At 46.5% G+C, this 26,165-nt stretch overlaps 1 protein-coding gene across 2 annotated transcripts in view; it reads left to right on the top strand.

Moving 5' to 3' along the window:
- Ankh (ANKH inorganic pyrophosphate transport regulator) overlaps window positions 1–26,165 on the top strand; it is a 128,054-nt gene that overhangs the window by 27,125 nt on the left and 74,764 nt on the right.

Consider the following 26,165-nt stretch of genomic DNA (forward strand, 5'->3'; position numbering starts at 1 on the left):
CCTTCAGAAGCCTCCTCTTCCTTTTCCTTCTGGAGAAGGTCACCTTCCAGGGTGCACCTTGGCTGTGTAACACCTGTAGGTATTAGGTCCTCCTGTGGAAAAGACATTGAGTGTGGCGGTCTTGGTATCACTGGAAGTCAGTAGAAATTAAAGGAGAGAACTTGAAAATACAGTCATTTGCCACTTCTGCAAACAGTCTTATGTAGTCACTCAAAAGTGCTGACCTTTGCTTTAAATGGGCCACTGAACAGACCAGAAATGTTACTGATAACAAAACGCACAGTTCAGAAAATGCAGCAGCAGCAGCCAACAAGAAGAACATTCTTGAAAAAAAAAAAAAAGAAAAAGAAAAAGAAATAAGGGGCTGGGGATTTAGCTCAGCGGTAGAGCGCTTGCCTAGCAAGCGCAAGGCCCTGGTTCGGTCCCCAGCTCCGAAAAAAAAAAAAAAAAAAAAAAGAAAAAAAAAGAACATTCTTAATGTGTTTCTGTCCAAAGCCCAAGTGGAAAATGGTGGGCACCTACACCCTATATACTGACAGAGTGCTCCTTTGAAAAGTCTTCATTGTAGATATAGTAAGAAAAAAATAAATGTATTGCTTTAAAACCACTGTGCAGCTGGGGACATCTCTCAGTGCTATAGCACTTGCTATGTACATGAGACCCTAGGGGTCGACCTGAAGAACCCCCAATGCCATGAGGCTCCCTGACTGCAGTTACACGGCCCACTTGTTGAGCCTTGGATATGTAGGGTATGTTGGTGCTGGTATGGTGAAGGCCTGGTATGTTGGTGAGGTACGGTGGAGATGCACATGCCATCTCCGTCCAGAGCACACCAGGAGCCCTCAGTTTAAAACATGAAGACCTTCTCCTCTCTCGCTCGCTTATCCTCAGACAGTTCTGTGTGTTTATGGAGGCCCAGCCAGGGCAGTTATGGAGTTCAGTGGCAGAAGGGTCAGGTGCTGGCCGTTCTCTATGCTTCTGCTTGCTGTCGATTAGAGAGATGGCACCTTTGTCAGTGCATGCCTGGCCCCTGCCTTGGAATGCTCTTGTATTTCTACACTTATTCCCATATCCAAATGAAGGCTAGACCCACGCCGTCCACAAGCTTTCTTACCTGTGGTGCACGATTGGAATGTTGAGGCTGAGATGTGGAGATGTGAGAGCCACAACCTCCACCTTGCTTTCAGCTACCCTGTCATTTTCTTCTGGGGAAGAAACCCAGGGCTGGGTGCCTGCCACCCCACTCTCAGCCTGAAGGTAATCTGAGTTTGGAGACTGATCCAGTCTAGCCACCCTGGTGAATAAGCCAAACAGAACCCCCTTTTATTCTGAAGGGGAAAAAAAAGAAGGTTTGAGGTTAGATACTTGGCCTTGGCAGAGCAATTGATAGACCTTTCTTTATGAAGACCAAGCAGGAGCCTAAGGAGCTGTTTCTGGGGATAAAGCATAAGGGCTAGAGTTTGGATCCCCAGGAGCCACGGAAAAGCGGCAGGTATGGTGGCTGCCTGTAATCCAACGCTTGGCAGGCACATACAGGAGATCTCCAGGGCAGACTGGATGGTTAGCTAGGCTTTCCAGAGTTGGTTAGCTCCAGTGCAGCCAGGGACTCTGCCTCAGTAGCATGGAGAGTAATCAGGGTAGGTAACGGATGTTAACCGTGGGCCTCTGCATGCATGCACACATATATGTACATGTGTGGGTACACTAGTACATGCTATATGCATACCCCAGAGCTTGAACATGTGAAACCCCCCATACATATGCCCGAATAAAATCATCACGTAAGACTCTGAGCTATCAAGAAGAAGGATGACCAAAATGCAGATGCTTCCACTCCTTCTTAAGAGGGGGAACAAAAATATCTATAGGAGGGGATAGGGAGGGAAAGTTTAGAGCAGAGACTGAAGGAACGGCCACTCAGAGCCTGCCCCATGTGTGGCCCATATATATACAGCCACCAAAAGTAGATAAGATGGATGAAGCTAAGAAGTGCAGGCTGACAGGAACCGGATATAGATCTCTCCTGAGAGACACAGCCAGAACATGTCAAATACAGAGGTGAATGCCAGCAGTAAACCACTGAACTGAGAACAGGACCCCCTTTGGGAGGGATTAGAGGAAGGACTGAAAGAATTGAAGGAGCTTGCAACCCCATAAGAACAACAATGCCAACCAACCAGAGCTTCCAGGGACTAAACCACTACCCAAAGACTATACATGGACTGACCCAGGGCTCCGAACTTCATATGTAGCAGAGAATAGCCTTGTTGGGGCACCAGTGGAAGGAGAAGGCCTTATTCCTGCCAAGGTTGGACCCCCAGTGCAGGGGAATGCCATGGGGGGGGGGAGAGTAAGGGGGAATGAATGGGGGGAACACCCTTATGGGGGAAGAGAAGGGGATAGAGGGCTTATGGACAGGAAACCAGGAAAGGGAATAACATTTGAAATGTAAATAGAGAAATATATCCAATAAAGAAAAAGAAAAAAAAGACTCTGAGCCATATTCTTGTGCAGGTAGGTCATGTGCTAAGTTAGAAGTTTTGTGTTAGCACCCCTCGTTTGTCTTCCCTCAGCATTAAGGATAAACACAGAGCTATTGTTCCTTTCTGGACATTAGAGCTCAGTCTGGATGTTTTCTGAACCAAGCGCTTGGGATTCAGCACCAAGGTTCAAATCAGGAAGTGACAAGCACAAGCACTCCAGTGGGTCGGCGTCAGCCTGTTCTAGCCACAGGGCTCCTTTGCGTGTACTCACTCCCCTGTGCAGTTCGCACCTTGGCTTTCCGATCTTTGTGGCCACTAAAGCAGCATAAGAGGTTCAACACACTAAAATGAGAATTCACTGGGGATATCTGTTAGGATAACTGGGTCAAAAATCTAATCAAGGGTCACTGCTAAGGTTTTACTGACTCATTTTTAATACGGGTTATTGTTTAAAGAGAGCGCGGTGTTTACAGAAACAGAGTTCCTTGGCGCTTGGGTCTGGGGTCCTCTTTGCCTCACGTGGAGAGTGGTTTGTTCCATGGCCAACATCATCTCAACCCAGAGGACAGGAGGGGCTTGGCCAGGTTTTTGCCACACCTGCAGTTTGTGTACACTGGCAGAAAAATTCACACAGAGGAGTGGTTTGTTATGCTCATTAAGTGATTTATTACACAATTAAATTATTTCTAAAACTCTCTTTTTCAGAAAGTGTGCAAAGGTTTAGTCACCAAATGGCCCCTTTAGAATGGAGCAAAACCCCTTAAAGTCTGTTTGCTTTGTTGCTTTTTCCTCCCATGTCCCTCCGGGGTCCCCTGGGTAGTGGCGTGGGTCAGCTTTGTCTCTAGGAAGAGCATGGCTTGACATGGCAGGATTTTCTGGAGCTGGAGAGGATTGTCCGTGAGTATGATCCTGGCAGGAGACAAAGAGAGTGGCTGCTTAAGCAGAAAGACAAACAGGAAAATAATTACCAGCCAGGAGAGACAGCTGCCAGAACCCTAGCGTCCAAACACACAGAATGCGCCAGCAGGTGCCCATTAAGGCTGAGTGTGGGATCTGTGCTCCTCTGACCACCTAACACACAAAGACGCCAATGAAGATTAATGACCCAGCTGTAAAAATGATCTTCAAGTCAATAGTGCTGAACCCGAGGGAGCAGCATCTTAGCATGCAGCAAGCTGGCTGTGGGTGCGACTGTCAGGGTTTCCAAAGGGTTCCCTTTACAATGGGGCACACTCAGCCAGGACACAAATCACTCTAACGACCTAACATTCATCTCTACTGGCAACATCACCTCCTTTAGTCTCAACAGAATTAAAGATGTAGAAGCCTTTTAAAATTTAACAAACTCTGCACAAAGCCAGATTTAAAAACAAAACAACACAAAAAAAAAACATTGTGTCCAAAAAATGAATCATTGTAAGAGCATCTGAAATGCCGATGAGTTCCACTTGAGGCATCAATGTCAATGACTTTATCAAACAAACTAACAAACAAAAAACCATATACCTCTTCTTTCCCTTTCCGCTGTCTTGAGAATACTGCTTTGCTTGGACCCTGGTTGTGGTGTCTGCAGTGATCATTGTACTAAACCTGTTAGTAATCCTGGAGGCAGCTATGTCATCCTATCTGCTCAAGAGGAGCCCAGTGCAGGAAGGGCTGAGTGGACTTGCTCAGGGCTAGGTACTCAGAGCTTCTTTACTGGTTTTAGGAATTGCAGAAACCCACTTCCCCGCAAAAAACCCAGAAACAGATAGTCTTCCCCCGCCCAACTCCAAAGCCCCAGGACAGATGAGCTCTCCCTCTCCCAGCACGGCATTGTCCTTTTTCCAGTTATGCAAGGCGGGAGTGTTTGTAGCCTGTGAGGGATCTTGTGATTATCTCCATTCCCCAGGTGGGGAGGCCAAGGTCAAGGATGTCAGATAAGTTGTCCAGGGTTGGACACCGGGTTGGACATTGGTTCTTATCTGTGCCCCGCAGGCTAACAGCACACATGTGGTTAACTGTTTTGTTAGTCCCTCTTCACATTTTGTACAAGACCCTTCTATCCACCTTCGTTCTTTACAGATCCTTGTGAGGTTCATGGAGGGTAAGCGTATTGTGAACACAGGCCGGGTGTGAGTGAGTGCCTGTCATTGTGACCTCGGAATCGCCATGAAGATTATGTTTGGTTCCCTAATTCCTTCCTGCTGCCAACACTGAGGCTGCTGAAAGAGTCCTCAGAAAAGGAAGAAGGTAGAACGGGGCTGAGGACTAGACACCATCCCTCCTCCTCCCCCACCTCCCAGTCTCTGCTGACCAGACAGACCAGTGCTTACGGTTCTCTGAATGAAGGACCCATCTAGGGGAGGATGCCATTATACATGTAGTTCTGGCTTTGCAGAGTATCCTAAGCTCATCAGGGTCTAAAGGTCACTTTAACTTGGCCTGGGAGCCAGAAGCCAGCACAGCCCCCCCAGTTCTGTGCAAAGGAATGTTTTAGCTACCCTGGAAGGTCCCTGAGTGTCCTTGAGCTTGTTCAGCAGCAAATATAATCCTTGCTTATTTCACTTCTGAATTTATCCTGGGCCTTATACCCAGAGGAGAGAAAAAGCAAGCAGTTATCTCTCTGTCTCTGTCCCTGTCTGCCTCCCCCCCCCCCCCCTCTCTCCATCCCTACTCTAACAGCCCACCATGCTCCACTAAACGACTGGTGCCTTTACTAGCCCTCCCTTTATCACAAATAGCTAAAGCCTCTGTACGAGTGAAGACTTTTCAGATCTGAGCACCCCAGGGCAAGGTGTTCTCACTTTTAAGGAGCAGGATCATGGCAAGCTAATTCTTTTTAGTGTTAAGGCTCTGCTAGAATTTCCAAAACACGTGTCTATGCCACAACCTGAGAATGGAATGGAGTTTTACTTGCACCAGGACATCTGCACCAGGGTATGTCACAGGCTTTAAAATAAGCAGATGAGCCATCAGCTTCAACTGTTTTGGTCTTTGTGTTACCTGGGATCCAGCTGAGACCACAGGAAAAGCAGCCCTGTCACCAGAGCAGCCCTAGGGAGTAGGCTTGTCAGGCCCATGGCCACAAAAGCAGCATTGGGACAGCAGCCTGTGAGATCCCTGGAGCTGATGCTTACCAACCTTCTCTTTGGGGATTGGAAGGGAGCCTGGACGTGATCATCACAAACTACATTTCTAAAAAAGTGGGTGTTGCTGTTTTCAGTCAAAGCCTTATTTTTCCCTGGGTGTTCACTGCTCTCCCTGGGTCAGAGGTCTTTATCCTCCCTTGAACCTGGCTCCAGCCAGCATTGTTCTAGATGTTCTGAACATGGGTGTTTCCAGTGTCTAGTGAGCTATGCAGGCAGCAGACAGAGAGCAGACAGAACTAAACTTAGTGATTGAAAGTTTATTGGTAGCTTCCTTGGTCCAACCTGATCCTCAGCAGTTTTCGGTTACCTAGAAATCTACTTTAACGATTTTTTTTGATGATTCTATGAACCAGCCTAGATGTTAAATATGCCTTTTGTACTTCATTTCTGCCCAGGGGGTCACTTACCCTTGATCTCAGTCAATAATTTGGTAATCAACTTTCAGTTATTGAAGTTTTAGTTGCCTGTAATAGAGAAAAAAAAATTTCCCTTTCTTTAAATTCTTTTGGGAACTTTTTTTTTAAATTTTTTATTTTTTATTATTAACTTGAGTATTTCTTATATACATTTCGAGTGTTATTCCCTTTCCCAGTTTCCGGGCAAACATCCCCCTCCCCCCTCCCCTTTCTTATCGGTGTTCCCCTCCCCACCCTCCCCCCATTGTCCCCCTCCCCCCAACAGTCTAGTTCACTGGGGGTTCAGTCTTAGCAGGACCCAGGGCTTCCCCTTCCACTGGTGCTCTTACTAGGATATTCATTGCTACCTATGAGGTCAGAGTCCAGGGTCAGTCATTGTATAGTCTTTAGGTAGTGGCTTAGTCCCTGGAAGCTCTGGTTGCTTGGCATTGTTGTACATATGGGGTCTCGAGCCCCTTCAAGCTCTTCCAGTTCTTTCTTTGATTCCTTCAACGGGGGTTCTTTTGGGAACTTTTAACAAATCACAACAGTGGATATGATATTATTTATTTGCACCTGAAAAGATGTCAGAGTTTCCATGGAAACATGAGTTATGCCTACAACAGCATGTTTTAGAACTTTCATATTATTTTTGTTGTTTTTAGTTTTTGAGTTATGCTCAATTTTGGAAGGTACTCTGCTGAATTCTTAAGCTAGAAAATATTTTTAAAGCCCGGTGTTTGGAGATCATTGATCTAAGAGTCACTTTTCTTGGAAGGAGCGGGGCGGGGTGGGGAGGGGGATGGGCTGCTGGGAATTCTCACTGTAATTTTGAGTAGAGTGCACACCTAGAATTTCAAACTGGTGAAAAATGTAAAACTAGGTATTTCAGTGGGCCAAGCTCCTCCTCTTCCTCTTTCTCCTCTTCCTCTCCCTTCTCCCCCTCCTCCTCCTTTCCAAAATTGGAAAGTTTTAAAAGTAAAGTGTCGTTTGTAAAGAATCGATCTTCTCTCCTTAAGTCTCTGGCTCTTCTCTGTAAAATTTGTCTGTTTATCTCTGTAGACCCCCGGCTGTTCTCACCTCTAGGTAGAGAAGCTTCTTTTGTAGACCAGAGTCAGTTATGTGTCTTACAAGTACAAGAATTAGTGAGTGTTGAGGATTTGGTTCTGAGTGAGAGATACCATCATCATCAACCTTCCAGTCAAAGCTCAGGGAACATCTCAGAAGAAGAGGCAGACAGGATGTAAGGGCTGGAGGCAGGAGGAGGGCTGTGCAGGCTGGGGAGGAAGGCTGTGCAAGCTGGGGAGGAGGGCTATGCAGGCTGGGGAAGAGGGCTGTGCAGGCTGGGGAGGAGGGCTGTGAAGGCTGAGGAGGAAGGCTGTGTAGGCTGGGAAGGAGGGCTATGCAGGCTGAGGAGGGCTATGCAGGGTGAGGAGGGCTGTGCAGGCTGGGAAGGAGGGCTGTGCAGGCTGGGAAGGAGGGCTGTGCAGGCTGGGGAGGAGGGCTGTGCAGGCTGGGGAGGAGGGTTGTGCAGGCTGAGGAGGAGGGCTGTGCAGGCTAGGGAGGAGGGCTGTGCAGGCTGGGGAGGAGGGCTGTGCAGGCTGGGGAGGAGGGATTGCAGGTTTGGGGAGGAAGGCTGTGAAATGTTCTCTCTGGACATGACATGGCGATTGTGTACTTGAAGTTGGTTGCAGCTGTGGTTACCTATATAAGACCCATACAAAAATCAGGCTAGCCAGAATCCCAGCAAGGATGGGGGAGGAGCTTGTGAAATCCCACCCTAGCTGGAGAGCTATTGGCAATTGATAGCTATTGGAAGAGAATCTATTCTAGGCGTGGGGGTGGACACTGGTAGGTTGTCCATGTTCCAGTGGATGGCCCCACATTCATATACAAATAGAGAATACTAATTATTGAGTGCCTTTTTGGGGGGGGGGGAAGAGGAGCCATGCAGTAAGGCAGATATGATCACATTTCATTGCATACACATATGGAATTCTTAAAGAATAAATTTTGAAAAACGCGTTAATTTGTTGATGAAAGTGATTCATCCATCTACCAAAGTAAGTGCATTCCCTCAGTTACTGGGACCCTCACACAGGCATGTGAAGGAAAGGCTGTTGTTCTGTGACTATCTTAGATGAGCATGTTCCCCTCCTCGCACCGCAGGAGTGAAAGACTTGATCCTGTGATGGAGTGAGCGAGGGCCAGGTCAGGATGACCCTGTGCAGATGCTGTAGTATCCTCAGCTGTGAGCAGTCCTGGCTGGAGAAGAGTTTTAGTCAGCTGTAGACCACAGGTCTGGCAGTGCTCTCCTAAGATTATATTGTACAGTGACACTGTAGTCATTCTATTTCCAGTTGCTTTATGTGAGTGTGTGTGTGTGAATGTGTGTGAGTGTGTGTGTGTGTGCGTGCGTGAGTGTGTGTGTGTGTGAATGTGTGTATGTCTGTCTGTGTGAGTGTGTGAGAGTGTGAGTGTGTGTGTGAGTGTGTGTGTGTGCGTGTGTGAGTGTGTGTGTGAGTGTGTGTGTGAATGTGTGTGTGTCTGTCTGTGTGAGTGTGTGAGAGTGTGTGTGAGTGTGAGTGTGTGTGAGTGTGTGTGAGTGTGTGTGTGAGAGTGTGTGTGAGTGTGAGTGTGTGTGACTGTGTGTGTGAGTGTGTGTGTCTGTGTGAGTGTGTGAGAGTGTGTGTGAGTGTGAGTGTGTGTGAGTGTGTGAGAGTGTGTGTGTGTGAGTGTGTGTATGAGAGTGTGTGTGAGTGTGTGAGAGTGTGTGTGAGTGTGTGTGAGTGTGTGTGCCTGTGTGAGTATGTGTGTGTGAGTGTGTGTGTGAATGTGTGTGTGTCTGTCTGTGTGAGTGTGTGAGAGTGTGTGTGAGTGTGAGTGTGTGTGAGTGTGTGTGTGAGTGTGTGTGTGAGTGTGTGTATGAGAGTGTGTGTGAGTGTGTGAGAGTGTGCGTGTGTGCGTGCGTGTGTGTGTGTGCATGCGTGCGTGTGTGTGTGTGTGAATGTTCATGTAATTATATGTGTATGTGGAGGCCAGGAGTTGACGTTGGGTGTCTTCCACCATCTCTGTTCATTTTCCTTTTTCATACAAGCTCTTGAGCTGGATCTGAACTCTCTGATTCAGCTAGGCTGTCTGTCTAGAGAGCGCTCGGGACCCACCTTCTGCTGTGCTAGGTTCACAGGCATGTGCTACTTACTGTTTCTGGATTTTTATGTGGGTGATAGCGGTGAAACTCGTTGCCTAGCAAGCACTTTACTAACCAAGCCATCTTTCCAGACCATTCCCCTCCTCCATTTTCGAGACGAGGTCTTGGTTGGCCTTTAAATTTCAATGCTCCTGCCTCCTCTCTTGCTGAGATTACAGATGTGCACCACAGCTTCTGGCTGTATGCAGTGTTCACACAGTGACCAGATAGCTCAGTGGTGTAATTCTCAGAATATATTCCCTAGCCTTTTAATACTTTCTACAGTTCCATGAGCCAATAGGTAGGTAGGTATGTATGTAGGTAGGTAGGTACGTACATACATACATACATACATACATACATACAAACATACATACATAGATGATAGATATAGATAGATAGATACATACATACATACATACATACACACATAGATGATAGATATAGATAGATAGATAGATAGATAGATAGATAGATACATACATACATACATACATACATACATACAGCAAGCCACAGAGTTTAAGGAACTCTGTTCGAGTACATAGCAGAGGGACATTGAAGAGTAGTCTTGCCCCAGAATTTGTGCTATCAACCAATAGTCTAAAGCAGTTTAAATTTCAATAACCACACACACCGTGGGGATTGTGCCTGGTCAATTCAGACAAAGAGAAAAGAGGGTTTGTGTTACAAAGGACCCCTGCAGAGCACGGGCTCTTAGCCCACCCACTTCTTTTGAGAGCAGTTATCTCAACTAGGAAACTGGAAAGGGTTTACATTCAGCCTTTCCATTGGCTTCCTGGAGCTCCTGATTTAAAGGATGCTGCCTGGGTGGCCTTCATCTTTAAAGCTGGGAACCCCCATCCCTTTTCCTCTACCCCCTTTTTTCTTTTTCTTTTTTTCTTTTTTTTGTCCCTTTTTTTTCCTTGCGAGATTTTGCTGTAAAGCCCAGGCTGGCCTAAAAATCGCTATTTAACCCAGGCTGAGCTCAAATTCACTGTAGCCCAAGCTGGTCTCAAATCTGTAACCCTCCCTCCTCAGCCCCCAAAGTGCTGAGCTTATGGGTGTACCCCTAAGCCTCATTTTCTATTGCTTCAGATGACAACTGCTGTTTTATTTTAATCACGTTGATGTTGGGTTCTTGCTCAGGGACAGCTGATAACTTGTCAGTTGGTTCTTTTTTTTTTTTTTTTTTTTTTCCGGAGCTGGGGACTGAACCCAGGGCCTTGCGCTTCCTAGGCAAGCGCTCTACCACTGAGCTAAATCCCCAACCAACTTGTCAGTTGGATACACCCACAATATCCTTCCCTTAAATCATCTTGTATTTCAGTGAGGTCTTCTTTGACAAGGCCATATTCCAAAATAGTAACGCAATGGCCAGTAATTTCGAAGGAAAATGAGGGGCCATGTCTGTTTGGATCTGGCACACCATAGATTAGACCGGGTGGTCCTCTATGCATGCACCTTACTTACAGACTAAAGCATACTGCCTGGGTTTGCTGCACATCCAACTTCATTTAGTCATTTCCTCTCGTGGTTCCTGGGGCTGGTCCTGCTTCTGAGGCACATCCTCAGCCCCTCCTTAAACTACCACCAATTCCACACTATTATTAATCTTAATAACATAATAAGAATAAATACAATTAATTATTAATACTTTTAAAAGGCCCCTGACCTGTGCGTTAGGCAGCAAGACAGAGCAGCAGAGCAGATGTGACCAGGGTCACCTCCTGAGAAGCTTACTGTTAGACTGCAGTTCTAAACCCTGGAACGAAACCCTCGAGAAAGAGAAAGTACTCATGGGAGAGAGCGTTGCATGGCCCAGACGCTAGACATGTGATTGGAGAACATAGCTTATTCAAACCATGCACAGATCCCTGCACTCTATCCAGGTTAGAAGGAGAGTAAGCTTACACAGCTCCTTCCCCCAGAGCCGCTGTACATTTCTTAAGGGCTTTCTTCTTGGGGAAGATCCATGTTGGTCACCACAAAGAAGGTGCCCTTTCTGAGCATGGACCTTGAGGGCCGTTTTTATTCGCTGATGATTCCCTATATTTGTTTCTAATTGCATTCATTTATTGTTTGGGCAAGGGGAGGAAGGGACAGCGCATGCCACAGCATGAGTGTTGGGGTCAGAGGTCAGTTTGCAGGCTCTCCACTTGCATCGTGAATGTACCAGGGATTGAATTCAGGTCTTCAAGCTCGGGGCTGGGTGCTCATCTCCACTGAGCCATCTCACCAGCCCTCACTGATCCATACTGTCAGTTATAATGAGGGAAGGCAGGGGAATTCAGAAAGATTCTAGCTAAGGACAGTGCTTAATACCAGACCTCACAATGACTCCAGGAAAAGTGTTTCAGTGTCTTCTCTCGGCCACTCTCTGATGGAGATGGGGGTGGGGCACATGGGGGAGAGGGGTCAGTAGTAGAAGTAAAGTGACCCACCCAAGATTGCATCATTCTCAGGCCTTGAATACAAGACAATCCACTGTCACCCTGCACTACACCATAATAGCCAGAAATACTCTTGTGAAGAGCTGCCCCATGCCCTCTTTGTTCTTCGGTCTCGGAACTCCGATTTCTAGAAATAATTCCATCAACTTATCAAAAGCTGAGTACGTTATGCAGTTAGAACTCAGCTTCTACCGAAAAATGTCAAAGTCCTACAAATATACTACAGACTCTGAGATAGGAAGGGAAAAAGTGTCAAATCCCCACTTTATAAATAAACTGCCAAATGCTTGGGTAGTGCGTTTGGGCAGGTTGCCCGCTCGCGTGTAGCGTGTCAGCAGGAGTGCATTCCTAAAACCACTTCTGCTAGGCTGGCAGAGCACAGCCTTCACACGCCATACCGCGCATGTCTCAAGAACCAGCCTTTGGAAAGGAACCTCTTTGAGAATCAACTAAATAAGAAAAGCTGTTGCACACTCACCTGCAATCTTAGTGCCCACTAAGCTGAGGCAGGAGGATCAAGGGTTTGAGGCCAACCTGGACCCTATAGTGAGATCCTGTCTGAAAATGAGAGGGGGGAGGGGGAGGGAGAATAGCAGCTGGGGAGACTGTTGCATGTTTGTATTCTCTTGAGACCTGAGAAATTATATAAGCTGTCCTCTCGTACGTAGGGTGATAAGGTAGAATTCATAAGGTTAGTGTTTTTGACAGTTAATATCGTCATAACCGATGGATAACCAGCCAGGAGTACACCCACCTACCCATGAAAGTGATTCAGAGTACAAGGTGACCGGTTCCTACATCAGAGGACTGTCATTATGTGATTTACGGTCTTCGCTTGGCACCCTCTGGGTCTGAGAGGGACGCTTCTGCATCTAGCTATGATCTGCCTCGACTGCCAAGGAGTTGAGAGTGTTGCATGTGAAGCTTCCTATGCCTTGAGGATGTCCTTCAATGCATAAACTCACGGGACAAGAGTTCTCCTAATGCCAGGCCCGGTCAGAACTACAGTAATACCTATGGCTGGCCTCCGGGATCCTGCCGACTCCTGCTGTTTATGCACACCAGTCAGTCCAGAATAACCCAAGGTGGGCACAACGGGGTAGGACAGGGATAGGAAGGAAGGAACGTGTGCCCACCACCGCCTAAAGGAGGCCAAACCAAACATCTTTAAGCTGTGGGGGCAGGAAGTGGCTGAAAAGAAATTCCTTAATGGCTTGTGCTATGTAAACATTGTGGGTTGGGAGTGTGTGTGTATGTGTATGTGTGTGTCTTAGAGATAAAAATTGATGTCACTAACTTATGAAAATAACTGAGTGTAACAGAAATAGACAAATAGCAACAAACCCAATCAAGGAAGTGAGAAGCTGCCAGCAGCTCGGTGTTGGAGGCCTCTTGCCCCAGAGCACCTCCACTCTGCCACTTTCACCAGCTCTGTGCAGAGAAGAAGCCAAGCGGGCGCTAGTTAAGTATGGAGTTGATTCCCCTCTTTGCCTATAGCTTGTAGCCTTTTTAGCACTCAGAAGCCACTTGGTTTGAGGACAGCCTGGGCTATGTAACAAAACTCAACCGTAAGAACACAGGTGCCTGTCTCACTCTCAGTATTGGGGCTACGAGTACATCTCTCCATTTCTGGTCTTATCCTATAGATCCTGGGGACCAGGGATGCTAAGGATGTTGGTGTGGCAAGCACTTTACCAACTGAGCTATCTCTCCAGCCCAAATTAGTATTTTTGATTAAAAAGGAAAAAGGACTTGTTTGTTTTGTTTTATGTGTTCAAACATCTTACCTGCATGTGTGTAGGGGTGCCACATGCCATACGATGGTAGTCATATGGCCAAGGCATTAAACCTCCGGGGACTGTAGTTACAAACAAAGCAAAAGTCCTCTTTGTTTTGTGAGCTATCGTGTGGATGCTGGGAGCCAAAACCAGGTCCTCTGAAAGAGCCACAAGCACTCTTAACCCTGAAACATCTCTCCACAGCCCCTCACACATTAGTATTTAAATGCTTGCTGGTCATTTATAAAAGTCAAGAAACAGTCTTTAAAAATGCTTCAGTTCCACTGCGATCATCCCATCTGAATTTTAGCGTCTACATTTCAGGTGAGTGTGATTAAAGTGGTCAGGGTCCATGCTTGCTGCGGGCACCTGTCTGACTGCTGAGGGAAGTGGCAGTATGACATCCCGCTCAGGAGACCTTGAGCAGCTACACGAAGCGCTGAGGAGGAAGGTGAAGGGGTTGTTGCCTCAGCTCTGAAGAGGACTTGCTGCTCGTCCAGAGGACTTGAGTTCCGTTCCCAGCACCCATGTCAAGCAGTTCACAACTGTCTGTGACTCCAGCTCTAGTGGGATCCATTCTGTGGGCACCTTAACTCAACATTTGCACACCCACGTGCAAAAACCTATGCCTACTCATAATTAAAAATAATAATAAAACTTCTAAAAATTACAGCGAGCCAGAAACTGGCAGAGAGCCCGAAACTGGCAGAGAGCCCACCATTAGATTCCCAAATGGATAGTTTAAAGTTTTCCTAGAATCATGTTTTGTTTCAGTCAGGTTACCTTCTTCAGAATGTGTCATTGGGTGGCATGGTCATTGTATGGACATCAGCTTGTACCTGGGCACACGTAGGCACTCCAGTTTACTATATAGCTAGGTATTGCACAGCCTGGCCTTTACATACACAGGCCTTTGTCTTGGGAAAATGTGTTAGGAGGCCTGTGACCGTATGGAAAGCATTTTGAATGTTTGGCACATAGTAAAAGGTGTTACCGTTACTAAAATATGCTTAAGTCATGATCTTCCCATATAAAGGAAGGAATGAAGAACGGCAGGGACTCTGGAGACCCAAGCACACTCCCTGCCGGAGCACACAATGCTGACCTCTTGGCACTTGTCTGTGAAAGGCTTCTTTCTCCTTTGTGCCACGGCTCCAGTCCGTGAGGTGACAAGGCCGCACACATACATCCAGGGTTTTTAATCCCCTTGAATAGTTCTGCTATGTTCTGGGCCTCTGAGCCTTTCATCAGCCAGCTAGCAGGTTAGAGAAAAGTAAACTTCCTTGCCTTCTGTTTTCTATACAGACTCAATCCAGACACACTGGAGAACTGATGGTACAGTGAGTCCGTGCTGCTGGGAACAGCACCTTAGTTAATTTGTCGTGGGCTGAGTGGTTTGCCAAGAAAGCATAGTACTCCTGTGCATGGAAAAACACTTATCAGTGTGTACTTTATCATTCGGGTTTCTCTCCTTTGCTTATCAGGCTAACCAAGCGTACATTCAGTCAGTCTGCAAAATTGGCCTGGGTGTCTTACCCTCTGCTGTTAATAATTAAGGTCGCTTACATGGATCTGCAGTTAGTATTCTGGCCGTTTATGTTAATTAACCTGGTGGCACTGGTATTTGAAATGTAATTTAGTTTCGAAAAAAAAGATAAAACCTAAGTTTGTCAGTCCCCTGAGGATGGACGGTATAGGGGCTGACCTTTGAATTGGGCATTTCTCTAGGATGAGTCAGCTCACTGCAGATGGGATCTGTTCCACAGATTCGAGCCCCTTATATGGAGTTAAGAACTGTGTGGGAAGCACTGAGATTTACACAGAGGTCGGATGGAAAGGCCCCCTCTGTGTGCCAGCACAAAGAGCAGTGATCAGAGCGGCTGGAATTGCTGAGTCAGTAGACCTCGTGTGCCAGCGCCTGCCTGAGCTCTTTGAGCAAGCCACGGGACTCTTGAGAGTCACCTAGATGTTTGCAGCCCCACCTGCCACAATCAACCCAACGGCTTGGTATTCTCCACAGTGGCAGCCGAACAAGGAAAGCACCTTCATATTTGCTCTGTGGTCATCCACTTTCCATTTGGGCTTTACAGAAGCTTCAGAAACAGGAGAACTGTCCAATGTGCCTGTGACTGACATGCCCTGCCCACTCCAGGTCCGTCTTTGAGACTGTCCTCGTAGCTTCCAGCTGGCCTCCAGCTCACTATGTAGACTTAAACTGCTGTTCCTCTTCATACAGGCGTGCCCATGGCACCGGGCTTTGCGCGTGTGTTCTTTATCTCGTGTTCTTCAGCGTAGCCTCGGCTGAGTTGTGATGGCGAGAGTACTGGACTTTCATGGTTAGAAACTAGAGGCTTGGGATGTTGGTCTAATCTTCATCAGGCTAAGCTGAAGTGGGAGTCAGGGGAAAACACAGAAGCATCCAGGGCCCGTTCTTGGCTGGAGCAGCAATTCAGAACAGACCTTGGACTTGAGACTGCCTTCTTGGGAGCTGAGGGGCCTTTTATAACATATCACGGATTACACGGTCTCAAAACTGCAGGGCTCTCATTGTATTTATTAACTCCCGGGGTTTGGAAATGACCGCCCATTTCCGTGTTGTAGCGTATCGTTCCTGATACTGCACACTGCTTGGTTCTCTGGTAAAAAGGGCAGCTGCAGTTTGGAACTACTGTGGACGTGCATTATCAGACCCATTTAATTCAAATGTAGCTTAATCTTGTGAAATTACTTCTCCTATCTATCTCTATTAATGTCGGGCTGGGGAGTCGGGGAGACAGTTTGGTATCTGATGCCCTTTATGCTTCTAGTTCAGTTTTGATTTTGATTTCCAAACTGGACTGAGTTGTAAGTATGTAGCAAACAAATCATTTCTAGACTAGATCTACTTGGTAACCCTCTAACCTTTTCCCCTCTTTTTGTCTCTAAGAAGGAATCTAGAAAGGAAGCCAACTTGGAGTTGGGATAAAGTGCTTTTTATACAAGCATGAGGGTCAGGGTTCAAATCCCCAGAACCCTGCTACAAAGCCAGCTTCTAGGACAAAGAGAGACCTGTGGATCTGGTCAGTTAACCTGGCATTCACTGCAGTGACCAAGAGACCATGTCTGACAAGGTTGGAGGTAAAGGCTGACACGCATAGTTGTCTTTTAACCTTCACGTGCAGCACACTGAATACTGGTGTGTATGCATACATGTACACACACACATATGTACCTGCATTTAAACAGACTGGGGAAATTCCATCTTTGTCACTTCTCAGTGTTGTGCTGTTTATATTGCATCTGAACGCCCTTGGAAGGTGGTTCTGCAGACATGTGGCATTGCCCTTCGTATTTATGGAGCCTGCTTTGCCCTGTGCTCCGGCCCCGCTGTTTGAGAGCCCGGATGACTCTTGGTCAGTGCGAGATATTCCTGCATACCACCCACTGGCTCAGCAGGTTCCTGTCCACCCGCTATTTATCCAGCCAACAAACACCACAGAGGAGGAGCGTGCTTAAATGTAGAAATGGCTTCTGACCCGTCCGAGGCCTCAAGCCCAAGTCATTTGTGAGTTGTGATCTCCAATTTGCTAAACAATAGCTACTTATTTTCTATCAGTCTCCCAATTACAGGATTATTTGTAAGATGGGCACCCACCCAAACCCCATGCTGCATTTTTCTTCTGCCATGTAACATTTGCATAGCAATTTATTCATTTTTTAAAACAGAGCCATTATCGCTGTTAGTCCCGGTGTCCTTTGGATAAAAGCATTGGTGCTTAAATGCCTTCAAAGCACTTAGGCCCAATAGGATAAACAACCCTAATATATTTCCTCATACTATAGTATCAATCATATAGACTCTGCTGTTGGACTATCCGGGCAGAGATTCCAGTCTGAAGTTCATATTTTGCTCTTTGCAACAACTACTGTCAATCCCGGGTGTGTAACTTGGAGTTCGCCTTTACTTACCATCGTAAAGTTATACGATGAAGTGATTAGCATGACTAAACCCAGATAACCTCAAATTAATCACAGCATTAGGCCCTCATAATGGCAGGTACATAGGGCGCATGGAAAGGGCAAAAGTAGTTCTCATGCCTTTCATGAACTCAGAGACCTGTGGCCGTGAATTCCCCGAGCCGGTGCAGCTTTTACCGCTGTGGTTCGTACCAGTGCTCTGCGCATACCAAACAGGCATGAGAAGTAAAGGCAGCCACCTTTTTAGACACAGGAAAGGGATTTTATAATAGCTGAATCCATGTCTGAGCAGATGGGCCCAGGGAGGGTCATCATGTGTCTCTGCTGTGTGCTATTTCTGAAGTGTGAAGGACTCGCTCTGCTCAGATGGCTGGGAAAACTGCCTCCCCCACGGAAGCATCTCATGTCCAGGTGTCCGACAGAAAGGCCAGATGCACTGCCCGTGAAAGCTAAAATTTTCTAGTCGAGGGGTTGGGGATTTAGCTCAGCGGTAGAGCACTTGCTTAACAAGCGCAAGGCCCTGGGTTCAGTTCCCAGCTCCAAAAGAAAGAAAAAAAAATTTCTAGTCGACATAATTTTAATAGTACCTTTTATTTAGCTTAAAGTATCTAAAATACTGCATTTCAGCAAGAATTCAAAATAAAATGATTGTGGAGATTGCCTCTTCTGTTTTTTTTTTTTAACTCTGTCTTTGAATCCCAATGTGTTTTTATGTGTAGCTTATAGAAGCTTACACAGAGGCTCTGCAGATGCTCAGCAGGTGCATGTGGCTGCTGGCATCTGCACTGGGCGGTACAGGCCTGAAGTTAATTCATTAGTTGACACTTCAGAATGAAGGAAGAAAGGGATCATGTGACATGTCCACTCACATGTCAAATAAATAAATAAATAAAAACCACCTCTTGAATAGCGAAATGTTGGCAGGCAGAACTTTCTAGAAAGAGAGAATAAATTAAAAATATTTATGATACTTATTCACCCCGTTTGAATGCTGTTACCCTGCAAAGTTGACTATTCTTGCAGAGGGGGGAAGAAGCAAGAAGGAGCTGGTTTAATGTTAGCCATTTCTTCAAGGAAATTAAAACTCTCCACCAGAGAGCCTTAATGTGAAGGAGCCCTCATTGCCTCGCTTACTGACTGGGTCTGGTGTTGCCAGAAGAATTGAACATTCTCCTTATCACCCAGCACTTTAAAGTCTGCTCACACTCAGCTGGAGACGTTTCTGTCCTTTCAGAGTTCCCCTGAGAATACTGAAGTTGCCCTGTGATCGTTGCAGAAAGTTAATGTTAGTTATTAGTTTAGTTTTTTCTTTTAACTTAAGCATGTGTGTGTTTGTGTTTATGTGTGTTTATGTGCATGTGTGCTCATGTATTCACAGAAGCCAGCTGAGAGTGTTGGATCCTGGAGCTAGAGTGGTGAGTGTTTGTGGACCACCGGGTATAGGGGCCAGGAACCTAGCTTGGGTCCTCTGGAAGAGCGGAGAGGGAGAGTGCTCTTAACCAGCCTCAGAGGGCATGGCCTGTGATCACATGTCGCCCTGGTGCCGTTTCTGAAGCTTCCCAGCCCTCGCCTGCAACCCACACTCACATATCAGAAATCACTGTTCATTCACAGCCACTGGATGCCGACTGGGCCTGCTTCCTTGAAGCTCCACTGGAGTCCAGACTACGTTTTGCCATTCCATTTTCATTGGAAAGGAATAAAAGTGAGGTGGTAACAAACCATCTTCCTGGCTGTACAAGAATGTGAACCCTCCTTTTTGGCAACCTTCAACTTTTTTTTTTTTTTCTCTTTCTTTTTTTTTTTTTTCGGAGCTGGGGACTGAACCCAGGGCCTTGCGCTTGCTAGGCAAGCGCTCTGCCACTGAGCTAAATCCACAACCCCAACCTTCAACTTTCTTGCTGTTGGTTTTTTGACGTTTTGGTAGATGACTGACCCCCCCAGGGACTCATAGCAGAGACTTGCCTCAGAGTAAACTTGAAATGAATTTATCAGCCATATAATGTTGGCCTCTCATGCAGGCTTGGCAGACCTTGAAATGCAATACATTTATTGAATGGCAGTAACTGGTAGGTTTTTATATGATTGTAATCCCACCCTGGAGCGGATTTTCTTAAGGCTCTTAGAGCTGTGTTCACAGTGTTAGCTTCCTGTAACTATCCTGACCTGGCCTGACCTCAGAGTCCTCCTCCCAGTAAGTTTAGTGAAACTCCTCCCAGAATGCCCCTGGATTCTGATCCGGTGCCTCTGCCCTTGGACTTGCCTCCAAGAATCCCTCTGCCCTGCTGTCACCTATTAGCAACACTGAGCCCACTGGTCTCTTCACCCTTCTGTTTCCTGGATTCATCTGCCTCCTCTCCCCATCGTGGTAGAGTGTAACTTTACATGTTAATGGAATCCAAAGATCTATGATCCTTTAACAGGATGGTCCATAAGTGACACAGAAAGCTCATGTATAGTGTCTGTATGTTTTATTGTACTGTATAATGGTAAACTCCTATGTCATCCCATTCTACAACCCAAACAGTACTGCTCTAGGTAGCCTTGCGTGAGCCCTACGCTGAGAATGGAAGCTCATGTGCAGAAAATTTATCGTTTATCGATATCATCATACAACATCATATTATACTTAAATCCAAGCTGAAAAACTGTCTGAGAAGTGCTATACACTGCTTACAAAATGCCAATTCTGCTGGCCATAATAGCATATATTTTTAATCCCTGCAAGAGGCAGGCTGACCTCTGTGAATGAGCCTGGTCTACATAGTCACTTGCAGGCTAGCCAGGTTTACACAGTTTACCGTCTCACCTTAAAAAAAAAATACTAATTCATCAAATTAATTTTTGATTAATCTCGCGGAGTGCTTATGTTTTGACTGAGTTTGGAATTGGTACACTTCTCCAGAAACTCAGATCATCTTAATTGACACCATGGAATGTGGCTAATAGGCAGCGCTCTCTCTCTCTCTCTCTCTCTCTCCCTCTCTCTCTCTCTCTCTCTCCACACACACACACACACACACACACACACACACACACGCGCTGGTGTTATATGCTGAGTTACAGTGGTTGGGTAGAGGTGAGGTTTCATGCATGGTTACTCCCTTTCTAAGTCACTCTCAGTGACTATGGAAAGCATCTCTCTGGCAGAAATACCCTTCCCACAGCACAGGTGACACGGGACTGCACTAGAATCCCAGTCAGTTGATTTCAACATGGAAAAGCTCTCCTTCCATGTAGCTGGGCCGCATTGGGAGAGCTGATTTCATCGGAGGGGTCCCAGGCAGGTATGGCTGCCTGGTTAGTGTATCGGCCTATTTCCTGTCCAGTTGACTTTGACTAATGTGCACTTGCCTTACAAGTCACACAAACAAGGCTGAAGTATGGCATGTTGTGTGATTTCAGTATTTCCATTGTGGGAAGGTGATTGTAGGAACTCCCCAGAGTCTCCTCCTGAGACCACCTCAGCTTCTGGACCTTGGTACAGGCCCCTCCTCACCTGCCTTTTCCTCAAATCTCTGCTGCGGCGACTTGAGGGGGAAGATGCTTTCCATGTGTTTAAACCTCAATACATTTCTGTGTAATTGCTCTTTTGAATGGAGCATCTGACGATTTAAAGAAATTAGCTTTCTCCCGAAGCAAAATGAATTTAATTCGTGGTTAAAACCTCTGTTCAGGTATTGTCTACCACCTGTGGTATTGGACCACCATTTTCCATGGAGAGGTTTTATTTTCCTGTGAGAGAGTCAGGAGCTGGTTCATATCCATTAGAAAGGTGGCAATCTTGTGAAAGCCAGTGTGCATGGATGTGTTTGTATGAATGAGATGCCTTCTCCCCCTGCTTCTGCTGGAAATAAATAGATGGAACAGTATTAGGGACATAGACAGGGAGAGGCGAAGAGACCCGTCAGAGTGGATGCTGAGACAAGATACTACCAGAGTTCAATCCCTAGAACCCACATTTTAAAACTCCAGGTTGTGGGGTAGAGCAGTGCAGGGACATAGCTCAGAGGCCATCTGCTGTCCAGCTTGATGACCTGAGCTTGATCCCAGGGACTAACATGGTAGGAGAAGAAATCCAACTCCCACAGGTTGTCTGCTGATCTGTGTGTGTGTGTGTGTGTGTGTGTGTGTGTGTGTGTGTGCCCCACCCCCTCCAGGTGCACAGAATCCATTGTATGATTAGTAATAACAAAACCAGCTGAGATGATGCAAACTCGTGATCCTAACCCTGGGGAGGTGGACAGGAAAGTGCCCGGTGATCCCTCACCAGTCTGTCAAATTCCAGGCTAGGGAGAGACCCCGTAGTCAAAGAAGGAAGAGATCCCTGAGGAACCAAGGCTGTCCTCTGCCCTACACACGCACAGGCACACATGCACAGGCACACACAAACCCACTTGCGTGCTCTCGCACCCATGCACACCTGCTTTGCATTGGTCTTTACATTTTTAAACTTTACTACTCCCACTGCTACAAACTGTTTGGTTTTGTTTGGTTTTTTAACACTGAACATTTGAGATCACCTCTGTCTGGTTGAAGCCTGCCTCAGCTGAATGCTGACATTGCAGGTCATGCAGCAATGTCTGTGACGTTGATGACTCCCTAGATAAGATGCCCTCGGAGGAGTAAGCAACATTCCAGTCTTTGACGTGTGTGAACCCAGACCGAGGAAGTGTAGCAGGTGTCATAGCCTCCTAAGCAGAGCCTGTCTTCCTGCTGCTTCCTCAGGGGTGAGATGCATGGGAAGATAGGGAGGCTGGGGGACGCAGCGTCTGTATCGAGATCTGGAAGGAGATCGACAGCACCCCAGACATGTTCCTGTGGTAGTGTAGACACACCTTTGCTCTTTCTTAAACGCTCCTCTGCCGTTCACTGTGAGCCGCTAGATACCACCCTTCCACTGTGTCCACTCCATGTCTGTTTTCACCCATGCTTGGGTTTACAGTCATTGGCACATTTTGTCTGTTGAAATATTTGAATTTAGAAAACCTCATGCCCTAGATTCATAAAGGAGGTGGTTTTATTTTGCTTTTGGATTTAGAACCCATACCCGATGAGAGCTCACAATAATACGTGTATTAACGATCCACAGAATCAAAAAGAGCCCCTCAGCCCATCTTTGTCACAACCCAAAAGAAAGCTTCTCTTTCCATATTGGACCACATGTTAGCATCACGTCAGGCAAAGCTCGTGGGAGGACGAAGTGTCACTGCCCTGCTCTTGGGTGGCTGAGACTCTGAGGTTTTCTTAGGAACAGACCGTCCTGTCACGGGCTCCACTGCGGGGACAGCCAGGTGGACTTGAAGGGAGCATTCAGAAAGAGTGGGGCCTCCGAAAATAACAAAGCTTTGATAAAAGGTGTTTGTGAGGGCTGCAGCTTTCTTCCCGTTTCCATGGCGTTCTGCCTTCTCACCTGAGTTAGTGTCTAGCCCCGTCACCTGGTGGGGAGCCAGAGCTAGAGGGAAAACTTCCGTGGGGTTTGGTAACCTAGGGATCCTGCAAATGATCCAAGGGATAACTGTCTGAGGTCAGCTAGTATGCTGCCTGACTGTAGCTCCTATCACTGGCATTTCTCTTCTGATTTGTTTTTAATTATATATATAGGGGCGTGGGGTTGGTATGAGCATATGACAGAAGGTATCTGTGAAGGAGGCCAGAAGCATGGGAGCTCCCTGGAGCTGGAGTTACAGGTATTTATGAGATGCCCACCCACTGTGGGTGCTGGAGACTGTAAAAACAGAAGTCGTTCATTCTTAACCACTGAGCCATCTCTCCGGCCCCTGGAATCTGCCTTCTGTTCACATAGGGAAGCTCTGGCCATACGTGTTACCTCTGTGACTCCTCTGAATGTGCATTTGGGCCCAGAATGACTGTTTAGTAGTCAACTGAACTCAGTATCCCCCCCCCCCCCCCCCCCCAGGAAACTCGGGTGACATTTTATATGAGAAATCTGCACACTGTTTCTGCTTGAATTCTCTATGCACATATATGTCTGAGGGCCTGTTTCTAATAACCTTTGTATCATCTGAAATTATACCTATGCACTGAAAAATGGCCTGCGCTAATAAGGACCTATGTAATCCCATACAGATAGGACCAGGATGATTATGTGGAATAAAAACCAGATCAGTACTAAGCTGATACCGTTCCTGTAGGCAGCACTTGGTTCTGTAGTTAAGTGAGTTTGTTGTAGCAAGTCTCTTTCTTGGTACACTGCCAGTTACTTGAGAATAGAATTGTACTAAAGAAGAGTTCAGGGGAAAAATGACTAGTATTTAAGGATGACCTCATTCAGGACTATTGTGGAGTTGCCCAGGTAATTCCAGTGGGATATTTAACTCCAAAGGCAAAGAGGAGGAAGGATTCATAGTCAAGGAGCAGAGTGATGAGTAGGTAGGTGGCCTGGACTTGCTGGGAGATACTCCCTGAGCAGGAGCTGCTTGCTAAGCCAACATGGATGGTCTGAAGGTGGCCATTGGCAGAACGGTAAAGGGTGAGGAACTTGGCCAGATGTCACGGGTCAATGGCTCTAGGGTTCCATCAGGATTTTTGTTATAATTAGGGTAGCCGGGCTGAAGGTGGCATCCTGGAGTATGTAGGCAAGAGGGTCTCAAGTTTGGTCAGTGAGGTCTTTGTCCCCTAAAAGCTTGAAGACCACAATGTGGTCAGCATTTAAAATACCATTTGGGCAGGTCCTGCAAACGTCTGTGTGTGGCATTCCGGATCAAGAGGCACTGCTGGACTCTATGGTCTTGGGCAAGGAACCCAGGGGCCGTGAGAGATACAACACAGGCAGTGGGTGAGGCTGGAGAACACAGTCCATCGATGGGCTTCGGAGTGACAAGAGCATACAGTGGCGGAGACAAACAGTTCATTAACCTGAGCAAAGAATGGGGCGCTGCAGAAGATGGCCCCTTAGGAAAGATTCGCCTCAACTTTGACACTCGAGTTGCTTTTATCTAGGGGAAGAAAACCAAGTAAGTTTGCATTCTCGTTTTACTTTAAGGAAACATTAAACAAAAACCTGTTTTCCCTTATTAATATTCAAGCTTTGTGAGGCCCTTTGTATATATTTTACAGGCAAATATTCTCAACCAAACAATATTTTCACGATCACATCCCTAAAACTACCTGTAAGAATAAACAAGGGAAGAAGGAACTTTCAGGGAGTATTCGACCTTGACTCCGGTACCTCTAGTGGGCCACAATGCTGTCATTCTTTTCCTTGTTGTCTTTAGGCCTGGAAGGACTATGAACACAGGAAGAAACTGAGTTAGGATGGATCATATTTAATTAACATAGCTCTAATGAAAGTGAAGGTCTGTTCTAAGCCGGGGGCCTGGTTGCACCAGTAGCTGCCTTGGTGTTTAGGTTGGGAAAGGATTTAAACTGCCCAGGCATTTGTTTTTTCAGTAAACAGGAACTTAAGAGAAAACAGCCTAGGTCCTCCTTGACCAGACCCTGGGAATGTGAAAAAGAGGTTTACCGTTGGTTCCTTTTGAAATTAAAAAAAAAAAAAATGTATCAGAATGCTAGAGAGATGGCAGTGTACTGGGTTGGAAGTCAAACTTCTCTTTGTTACTCTATCACTCAAGGTTAATTGTTCCCTTGTCTTTGGGGACTGTGCATAACACAATTAGAACATTGTTAAGCTGTTGTTCCAATGGTACACACCCACAAGGCAATTCAAAAGGGCCTACAATGTACTGAGATTTCTGTGAGCTGAAGCCAGCAATCCTGCCTCCCACAGCAATTGCACGAAGAGCCTTCCTTCAGAGTGTGCGATGTGTCTGAGAGGCCAGCGGAGTTGTCAGAGGGGAACCCTAGGCCTAGCCTCAGACCGTGGGGCTTCCTTCACCTTCCTTTGTCTTGTGTGTGCACATGTGCACCAAGTGCCTGAGTCACACTGGTAGGGTTGTAACTCTTTAAAGCCAGGTGTCTATTCTGTTACCAGCCATAGTAAAGTGTTCAGAATGTAATTCTGGAAGCTTGGGGCATGGGAGTTAGCTCATCTGGAAGGCTGCGTAGGCTCCACAGGAGAGGTCATGGCCTGTCCTTACACAAACATGATTTATCACTCGCTCTTTATAATCCATTTGTTTCCCGCCTACTTTCTTCACCTCGGGGTGCCCTGATGAAATCATAATTCTCTGTGAAGTGGCCTTCTGTCGCCATGGAAATGAGAGTATCGAATCTACAGTGTTACGAATGCAGCGTCCTTCCCAGTAGGGGCAGGTGAAGAAGAGGCCAACACGGCATGAGGACAATCTGAAAGGTTTTAGTTCATCCTGGGTTTTTTATTTTTCTCTCATTGCAGAAAATTAAATTTAAATGTTCATCCTGAAGTAATTCCTTAGAAGATTCAGAGAGGAAAGTAAAGATTAAGCATGAAGGGCTTTTTGTCTGTTTTCATTTTTAGAGTCAGAGGGGGGGAATCCTGAATTCCAGAAATAATGTGCTAAGTGGCCGAGTACGGTACTCGGTTGATGCCGTGAGCCCTGTCACTGGGGGCTCTGCCCTTGACTCCACACAAGTTAGTTCTGAACTTAGTGCCTTTGTGTTTGTCTGTGCTCATCGAGGCTGCGTTTCATGCTTGGCCTTTAATGAGTTAATGATGTTATGCTTTCATAACAGAACCCCTTCCCCGTGAAATTCACAATCAGCTGTTCTTTCCTTTAGAGATTTAGAAGCTGTTGTGGTGCAGGAAATCGGAGTAGCGGGCTCTGCGTTAGAGGGTGAACTGATCCACGCCCTCGGCTCGACTTGGGCTGGCATCCC

This window comes from Rattus norvegicus, chromosome 2 (genome assembly GCF_021556685.1).
Source record: "Rattus norvegicus strain SHRSP/BbbUtx chromosome 2, alternate assembly SHRSP_T2T, whole genome shotgun sequence".
NCBI lineage: Eukaryota > Metazoa > Chordata > Mammalia > Rodentia > Muridae > Rattus > Rattus norvegicus.